This window comes from Sinocyclocheilus rhinocerous, unplaced genomic scaffold (assembly GCF_001515625.1).
Source record: "Sinocyclocheilus rhinocerous isolate Xijiao unplaced genomic scaffold, SAMN03320098_v1.1 scaffold21, whole genome shotgun sequence".
Taxonomy (NCBI): domain Eukaryota; kingdom Metazoa; phylum Chordata; class Actinopteri; order Cypriniformes; family Cyprinidae; genus Sinocyclocheilus; species Sinocyclocheilus rhinocerous.
The window spans coordinates 1,134,612-1,144,849 of NW_015641422.1; positions in this window are offsets into that span (position 1 = coordinate 1,134,612).

The following is a 10,238-nucleotide window of genomic DNA, read 5'->3' on the forward strand; positions in this document are numbered from 1 at the left end:
ACTGTTTTTTTCCTCGTCTGCGGTGGAGGGAACGGAAGGAATGTTGTGATTGGTTGTCAAGGCAGCCAATCAGAATTTAGCAGCCTCGTCTCTGATTGGCTGGAATTATGGCATATTGTAACGCTGGGTTGTGTTGAGCACGAGAGCTGTTGGCATTTAGAGAGCACTGAGGGCGGGCATCAGGTGAGCAAGCTAGTGAAACGTTGCACGCGCAAAAGAGAAGGTCTGCACACATCCAAAAACGTATTTTAAATGCAAAATTGATTTTCGTACGCTCGAAATACTTTTTTCTTTGCGAAAAGAATGTTTTCTCCACAAAACTCAGATTGCGCGCGTGCAAAATGCACTTTTGTGCACTCAAAATATGATCTTTCGCGCGCAGAAATGTGGCAGAAATGTAATCCCATACAGATCAAGGTAAAAAAATTTCTTTAGGTAACAACTGCACATTGTCACTCTTTACAATGCATGAAACACAGACTGCATAACATACATTTCAATCAAATATACAACAACTCTAGCACAATACCCCAGATTCTGTTTCACGTCAATATTCACAACAAAAACAACAATCAAAACCACTCAACCGCCACCCTCTCCTCTTCATCTGCCTCTCTTTCCTCAGCCATTTTTTTTACAGGGTTCCTTCTGCAGGACCCTCAACACTGCACAATTTGGATGTCTCCTTTATTTTACACACTCATTTCACTTCATAGAGCATTTTACAGATGAACCGATCAATGAAAACCGGCATTTTATCCAAACCGTGTAGTTTTGAGGCCCTCCAAGACCTGGATCAAGAAATACTGAGCTATGTAAGTGCTTCTCAACCCTGTTCCTGAAAAATACACATTTTGGGTGGCTTTCATGTCTCCCGTATCCTAATCTCAACATAAAAAATTCAGCAAGGAAGGTTGATTCATTACATTATGTCATTTTATGGACTACACAATTTGCATTTCCTAATTTGATGTTGTTAAATTATAATAATGTTAATACACCAACATATTTAAGCTACAAAATGTACTGATAGCAACACAGCTGATACAATGGAAGCCCACATGATCACCCACACTGTAAAAAAAGTTTTTTTTAAGTTGTAAACACTCATTGGAGTGTGTTTTACAAGAAAATACTATTTCAGTCTTTATACTTCCAAATTGCACATTTAATTCAACGTGTTACTTTTCCCGATACTTTGTAATTATTTGTGATATGTAGTATTAATTACTATTAACTAAACATCATAAATATTTAAATAATACCAATAATTAAAACAAAAATAATAAAAATACATTTTTGATGGATCACACAGGGAATTTAATTTTTTTCAAATATTTCACTGTAAAATAAACTATGCATGATGTTTTAAATATAATTTTAAAAATCTCTTTAAATCAAAAGGTAATTAAGACTTATTAAGACTCATTAATAAACTTTTACAATATTTTACAGTGGAAAAAAAGAATGTCCACACCAAATACTTAAAGGAGTTAGTACATAAAAATGACTTTGGTGCATGAGACCCCAAAAAACAATACCAAAGTTCAACAAAGAGAAGAGCTTGCACACATAATAGTAGCAGATTTCTTACAAAAAAATTGATTTATAGGCCAAAAATGTGGAAAAGAAAAGTGCAAAGAGCTCAGTGCAAAAACAAAACGTTTTCAATTCACATCATCATCAGTTTTTTTTTTTCCTAACAGTAAATGTATATGTATTGTCTTTTAAATATGCCATTTATTTGCAGAATATAATATGGTAACCTTTTTTTTAAAATATTGTTCTCATTTTAGGTCTTGGAGCATTCATCCAAAATGTGCAGTACTGGGGCTCGTCCAGGACCCGGATCGAGAAGCACTGCTCTACATCAGCACCGCGGACAGCGACCATTCAAACACAAGACTGAGAATACAAGCGCTCAAAAACACTCCGGGTCAACCTGCCTCTCCACTACGCTGCAGGGCCCATTGAAACGATGTTTTAGTGGGATTTCTACACTACAGCAGCTGAGCTGGTGTTTCTGTGCACAGCGTCTGTGTGGTGCCTCAAAACTGCTAAGAAACCTCATGATGACACATTCAATTAAATTGTTTCACTGTAAGGTAGATGAGACCCCTGACGAGAACAATTACTGCACACAATTATATTACTTACTGCGTCGTGCAGGCTCTTTTGGGAACGGTCTGTGGAGATGGTCCTTGAGGGATGCTCGATATAGCCAGCGTGTGTGTGCGTCTGTACGTGTGCGTACTAGTAAGACGACAGGTAAATAAATATGCTCTTTTAATTGCTCGCGCTAGGCGTTCACTACGCACAGCTTCGTATTAAACTTCATCCGCCAACTGCCTCCGTGCGCGTGGAACGATTAATATTGCGTGCGTCGCTTGTGTGCGAGATTACAATTGCTTTTAAATATTCGTGTGATTAAATAACAGTCGAATGTTTTAAAATTACAAAAATAATAATAGTAATTAGAGAACAAGATATACAGTTGTGCTTCGCGTAATGTATTGCTCGATTACAACGAGTGACAACAAATTCAATAAAGCGTACACGCAAAAAAGAAGCCGTGTTAGACGTAAACGTTCACACTGTTGTTTACAAACGTCCGACGGACTGTCGTTTTTCGCAAATCGTACGAACATTAGACGCTAGCGTACTTTCCATGATTCCGTCGCCTAAAAGACTTGCAGGTAAAGAATAAATACCAAATATCGATGGAAATTAAACGGCTCATGAGAGTATCCTCTGTGGAAGCCAGTCAGGACTGAATATATATGATGTAATACCGGCAAAAAAGAAACACGGTAGCTACACACATACGACGAACGACGACGGCTCGCGGAGCCTCCCTCTGCTTCCTCGCGCTCTCGGTAACGTTACTGTCACTCGCTCGCTCGCGACGTCACAGGGCAGTGCGCCTCCCTCTCATCTGCAGTATGTAGTGTGCAGTCCGCTCACTACATGAAGACACCGCCGGTGAATAGAGTGGGAATTAAAGCGCTCATTGGCTGACGGAAAGACAGATGGTGCGCTCATATCCCAGATAAATAGTGCAGACCTCCTCCCTGCGCAGGGTGCATGAGCCAATGGAAGCCCGTGGTCTCCAGATCTCCTCTTCTAGTGAAGTGTCACTTTGATGTATGTAGTCATTCTGTCACTGTATTATATGTATTCGTCGACTGCAGCATCTTGATTCTTTTGTGAGGAACGAAGCCGATTTGCTGGCTTAGTCATTTGGCTGGTTTTATAGCACTGTTTAGCTGGTAGTCCAGTTGAACACCATGGCTTGTCCAGGTCAGGAGACCATAAACCAGTTATAACTAGCAAACCGTCTTAGGCTGGTTTAAGCTAGGTTGGTGCTTCAATTGTTACTTTCTAGATGACTACTCATTCTTCCAGTGCTTTCAAGGCAGCATTGTATTCCCTATACTGGAAAAAGCAGCTCAAGCTTGGATTAACTGGAAGCAGTAATAAATCACAACTTATGTGCTGCTTAATAGCTTATTTAAAATATAATTTACAAATTCACTCATTGACTTTTTATTTTGTTAAATACCATCACATTTGGTATTTGGAACTTCTACAAATTTACCATCTACAAATCCACAGATTTATTAGCCAATTATTAAGATAAGTATATTTATTATTAAATTTTGCAGATACTTCTGGTTGCAAGACTTGTCCGAAATCTGTTGTATTTGGCTTAAAGTTGATATTGAAGCATTCTGTTTTACTTCTGCTGTTGCATGATTTTAAAGCTCAAACTGTTTTATTAAATCTATTGAATACATTTATTAAAATTATATATATATTTCAGCGTGTGAGTGTGTGTGTATATACTGTATATACACACACACACACACATTTTGGTGTAGAAATAATTTTTATTCAGAAATTATAAATTTCACACACAATTACAAAGAAACAAGCAGCAACACATTGAATTACATAATAAATTTTGAAGTAGAAAAACATTATACAATTATACAATTGATTATTTCTGCCAAGGCTGTGTTATGTGACAACAGCAAAGCATCAGAACCAAAGCCTATAAACCTAAGCTTACCTACAACTAAAGCTGTTCAGTTTGTTGTCCTATTACCCAGTTGGAGATTAGCATTTTTGAGCCATGGATTCTCTAAGGAATTGTCAGTGGGTTTTGGGAATGGCAATTTACAGTTTATAAATACAATTAGGGCTGTGGCCTATATTGTTTTGAAGAGATGTTTTGTTCTACAACATAAATTCCATATTAGCATAAAGAAGATACTGTTTTATAAAAACAAAGGCTTTTTGCAGCAAATGCTTCAAAATAAAATAAAAAAAGAAACTAATTCAAAGTCTTTTCACACACCATTTTTTACTTATAATCCTAAAACTATTCTTAAAAACCTATAAGAAATTCCCAAGGGAACCAGTGGTGAATTAGCCTTCCGGATCGGCCTACAAATCGACGTAATGACCGAACAGCTATGCTCTTTTTGTATTTCCTTGAAGAAATAAAAAGTTAGTTCCCAGTTTCTTGTTTCCAGCTTGGGAATGGAAGAGTTCCTCTGTGAGAGTGCTGCTCTAAATCCTGTGTCTCTGTTCTTGGCAGTGGAAGCTGAGAGGATGAGTCATGCTGGTTGAAAATGATATCTCACTATTCGATGAGAGCAGCATTTATCATGTGAGTGAGGGTGCAGGCAAACATTTCATTATAGACCTAGTCCATTAGGATGTCAACACCTCAGCAGTCTCTTTCCCATGCACAAAGTCAATAATGACCTTTAAAACTTTCTGATTTGCTGGGAAGAAATGCGATGCAATTTTCATGTTTGCAACCACCGGTGGTGGTGCAGCAGAGGAATCAAATGGATGGCCATACGAAAAGCCAAACCTCTGCCAGTCTGCCACATCTCATTTCATCAGAGGATCACTCTCAAACTCTTCTGAGCATTAGTTCTGTGCTCTCCCATTAGACGGAAGGGAAATTGGACAGTGTGCAGTGGGCTGCAGTAATTACTCATACAGATGTTGTCATACTCATGACAATAGATTGTGCTTGCTGAGCGCAAACAGAGGAGTACAGTAGGCTAGGGAGCACTTCATTATTCCCCGCTGCAAATGTTTTTGTGCAGCCACTTTCAAGGAGCTCTCATTTACATATACAACGGCATGCGGTGGAGGCAAATCATTTACATCAGTCCAGAAGCACTATAGTTTCACTGTAGGGGATGTGCATTCGCACAAGAGGTGCTGTTTCCACACCAGTCAGGCCTATTACCATTCATTTGGAAGAGCCAAATGTATCTCTCTGTGCAGTATTGGTTTACGTGGCTATGAATAATTTGAAGTATTAATTTGAAGCAATTATTATTAGTGGTGCTTGCTGTAACAAGCTTAACTCATCCTGTACCATATGTGCTACAGATATGAATCATATCTCAAATTGTGCGGCTTGATGTATGCTATTACTTTTCTAAGTGGTTAGATTTATACAATTTTGACCGGTGGATGATAAAATGGGGTGTGGGGTTGAGGGGAAAACTGATTTACAGATTTACACTGGAAGAGCCATATCTGGGGACAAGAATAACATTCAGAATGTTAAAAATCTAACAATAAATCTAACCTAATCTAACAGTTGTAAATGATATATATATATATATATATATATATATACACATACATATACACATACATACATATACACATGCATACATACATACATTCATAACTTATGTCCTAGAGAGAGACAGAAAGACAGACAGAGAGAGAGAGAGAGAAGCAATGGGAGGAATGACTAGAACAATGAACAAAATGACATACAAAACCACATAAAGAAAGAGAGAGAGAGAGAGAGAGAGAGAGAGAGAATTGCATCTTCTAAATTCTGTCTGGGTCAGTTTTTTAAACCCAGACTTCAGATAAATCTTTCCTAACAAGGCCAACTGTTTGCGCTCTCCCTATTTCTGGATCAATTCTATTTATCAGAACTGTCTTGATCTCATGCTCTCTTTTTCTTCTCCTCAGAACAAAGCCCTTCACTGGTCAATCTATTCCAAAGTTGCTCACAGACAGGTAAGATCAGTGAAATCACAACTACCTCACCTGGGATCTGTTCCATTAGGTGTGACACTTGAGTTCTGATCCCGGGACAAACTCAGCCGGTCTGTGATGAGTAAGAGTAAGAGGGCAGCGGACAGCACGTGCCAAGCTGTGAATGCAGCATCTTGTAGCATGGCAGGCAATACTTGACCTGAAACTGTTTTAGAATTCTTTTAGTTAAAAAACATATTATACTTAACATAATATTAATAATAATAAATGTTTCTTGAGCAGCAAATCAGCACATTGGAATGAATTCTGAAGGATCATGTGACACTGAAGACTGGTGTAATGATGCTGAAAATTCAGAAATTAATTACATTTTAAAATATATGTTGTAGGAAAGTTAATGTTTTACTCTTTCTTATTTACTTTCTTAGACATTGTGTGGGTTTTTATATTTTTTTTTTTTTTTCTTTTGATTTAACTTGTGTTTCTCTCTCAATATGTATATATATGTCACCTGGAATGCAACAAAAACATCACACAGTAAAACAGAGAGCCTTTGAAGTCTTTAGTGCGGGTAATTTAATCAATCAAAGACAGAGGGGTTAGTCATAAATAAAGACCTTTGACCTCACGGGTGTGAAGGCACACAAACACACAGTAAAAACAAATGATCAGAAAGAGCCTTTGAACTCTTTAGTGCAGGAAAGACAGAGGGGTTGTTGACCTCACAGATGTGAAGATAATAAAAGCCCAGGGGGTTAGAAGGACCATTGTTTTTTCTGAAAACAGCTAGGTTTGGTTTACGGGGTTAAGTGGAAATTTACAGAGAAGGAACCTTGTAAGAAGTGGGGGGTGATAACAGTATAATAAGGCTGTCTGTTTTCAGTGTGATTTTAGGTCTGTTGTGTTTCAGGGTAGCTGCTGAAACATTGTGAACATACCTCTTTAAGGAAAATAAACTTCTTTCCTTAAATATAATTTGATTCCTTGTCTCTTACACTGTGATGCTATTTGTTAATAATTGTTTTTGCCACAACATATATTACAATTGAAAACAGTTATTTTAAATTGTAATAATATTTTACAATATTGCTGTTTTTCCTGTACTTTTTGTCAATTAAATGCAGTCTTGATAACTTCTTTAAAAAAACAGGTAAAACACTTTCTATTTTCTTAACACATGTAAATGCTGCAACTCTTTAACAAACAAAAGTTGCATCAATGATAAGAATGCTACATCTATAAATGAGTTCTGATGTATGAACTTCATGAAGGAACAAGGCTCGTTCCAGTCTGTAATGTACCTCTTCAAATTGACAATCAAAATAATGCATTTTCTGATGTGTTTCCCCTCAGGTATCCCAGCAGTGGAATCAGTGAGTCACAAAGTCCTGAGTGAGAAATTTCGACATAATGAAAACCAGAAAGAGAAGAAAAAAAAAAACACTCTGCGGGAGTAGCTCCGGTTACAAATGCTGCCGGTGACACCTCATCTTTCAGTTCAAACTCGGCTGTCATCATCTTGGCTGTCTCTCACAAACTCCCACACCTAATGTCACCTTCACTCTCTGCAGTCACAGAGAAATTAGTCTCTCACCTTTAACTGCCCTCATCCTTCCTTTCACTATGACAATTATCGCATTTTACATCACATTCATCCTTTGCTCCAGTCCTCACACACTCCTTTCTCTCCCCAGCGGTCGGTTTCTATGAGTTCTCTGCTCGATATTTATATCATTGTTGAATAATTAAAGACTGAAGACAGAGGATAATCTCCTCCTCTCTTTCTCTTTTCATTATGGAAGTCCTGCACATCTGATTGATTTCAGGTAGCTGGAGTGTCCCACTGCTCTCGGCTCAACATTCAGCCTAAAATACCTGAGAAAACCTGGGAACTCGCCATTCTTCTTGATTACAATTACCAAGCTATTGAGACACTTTCAGTATAACTGGTAATTAGTGGTGTTTGTTAAACCAAGCGTAACTGGTACTAATGCTCCTACGCAGGGCTAGCAAATCTAACAAGCCCACAAGACGACATACATAGCGATGCCTTAGCAACCACCCAGGACACCCCTTGCCTTGTGGTGGCGCACGAGTAAGTGCACTTCTCGTTTTCTTCAGAAAATGTGCATAATCCTGTTGCATCAAGTAAAACCTCTCTGATATGGAAGCCAAAACAATTGAAATGTGGGATAAAGTTAAGAGTATGAAAAAGTCACATTGAGTGATTTAAAGTCGCAAAGATGAGAAATAATCTCATAACTACCAGAAATAATTACTATAAAAATAGAATTTAGAGATATAGTCACATTGCAGAAGATAGGTTGTATTATTAGTTATAATGTCGCAATTTCAAGAAATAAATGCAATTCTGAAACCAAATTTACAGTAAGAGTGATTGTCACATTACTAGAAACAAACAGGCAACTGCGAGACATAAAGTCACAATTGTAAATGAGAAATAAGGCCATAATTACAAGTAATAAAGTTGAAATTAAGAGATATAGTCATACTGTGAGATGTATAGAAAATGTTCACAGTTGTGAAAGTCACAGTTGACCCTTCGCAAAGACCCGCCCCCTCTTAGTTACTGTTGCTATGTCCGACAAGCCACGGCGCTCTCACGCCACACATCATGTTCTCATGCAGTGAAAAATACATCACGGCGCACAGAGAAAACTGACAACGTGCCGACAGACAAGACCGAGCAGGTTATTTCTGGTATCAAACAAAGCTTTCAAATTTGGTCTCTTTTAAGGAATCCAAACAATAATAACGTTTTGTGGCTCTTTAAAGTGTTGTGAGAGATTGCTGTAGCGCCTGAAGCAGCACGTGAACCGACCATATTTTTATATTTACTTAAAGCACGAAATAAACATGAATGAACATCAGAAGGTATCTTATTTTAAAAAGACATCAATACAGTTTACATCCACTAAAGTTAATCTACTCTCCAGCCTGGTTTGTCGGACAAAATGGCAGATTCTGCCTTATGATTGGTCAGATCGCATGTCAATCAAACTCTATGCGAAGGGTCGCAACTAAGCACGAGAAATAGTCATAATTACAATGTTGCTTTATATTTCTTGATTTCTTGTGAGTTACACTGTCTCAAAAAATATTTGCAATTGTAATATGTAAATTCACACTTACAATGTGAATTATAGTGTCGCATTACTAGAAACAAAGTCACAACTGTGAAATATAAAGTCACATCTGGGAGACATTCACAATTACAATGTGACTTTATATTTCTTGATTTCGAATTGATCTCTTGTAAAAGACAGTAACATTTAGATTCACTGTCTCAAAAAATATTTGCAATTGTAAGATATAAATTTGCAATTACAATGAGAGTTATATTTCACAGTTGTGACTTCTCTTGCGACACTATAAGTCACATCAGGGAGACAAAAAAAAAAAACATAATTCGGAATAAATACATTTGGAATTGAGAGACACAGAGTCAAACCCCAAGATATAAAGGCACATTTTTTTTGTTATAATGTGGAAATTTAAATTAATCTTCACAATTGTGAGACAAAGTTGCAATTGTGAGAAAGTCACATTGTGACACTTAAAGTCACATTAATAAAAATAGTCACAATTGCAAAGTCACAGCTGGTAGACAAAGTCAAAATGATAAGAAATAGTCATAATTACAATAAATAATGTTGACACTGAGAGATAAAGAATGACACTGCAACATTCAAAGTAAAAATCTGACTTTCTTACAGTGTCATTCTTTATCTCTCAGTGTCAACATTATTTATTGTAATTATGACTATTTCTTATAATTTTGACTTTGTCTACCAGCTGTGACAATGTGACTTTCTCACAATTGCAAGAAATAGTTGCAATGATAGGATATAAAGTCGCACTTACAAGAAAATAGTCAAAAATTGAGAGATGTCGCACAGTGGTGGAAAGAGTACTGAAAATTTGTACTTAAGTACAAGTACTGTTACATTGCTGAAATAATACTCAATTACAAGTAAAAGTACTGGTGTCAAAACAGAACTTAAGTAAAAGTACAAAGTACTCCTCTCAAAAACTACTCAGAGTACTAGTTACTAGTTACTTTTTAGCTGGCAATATTTAATGAATTACCAAAAAATATTCATTCATATCAAAGATATATGTGGATAATAGCTACTTTGAACAAAACCCACTTTTATCTTATTGACAAA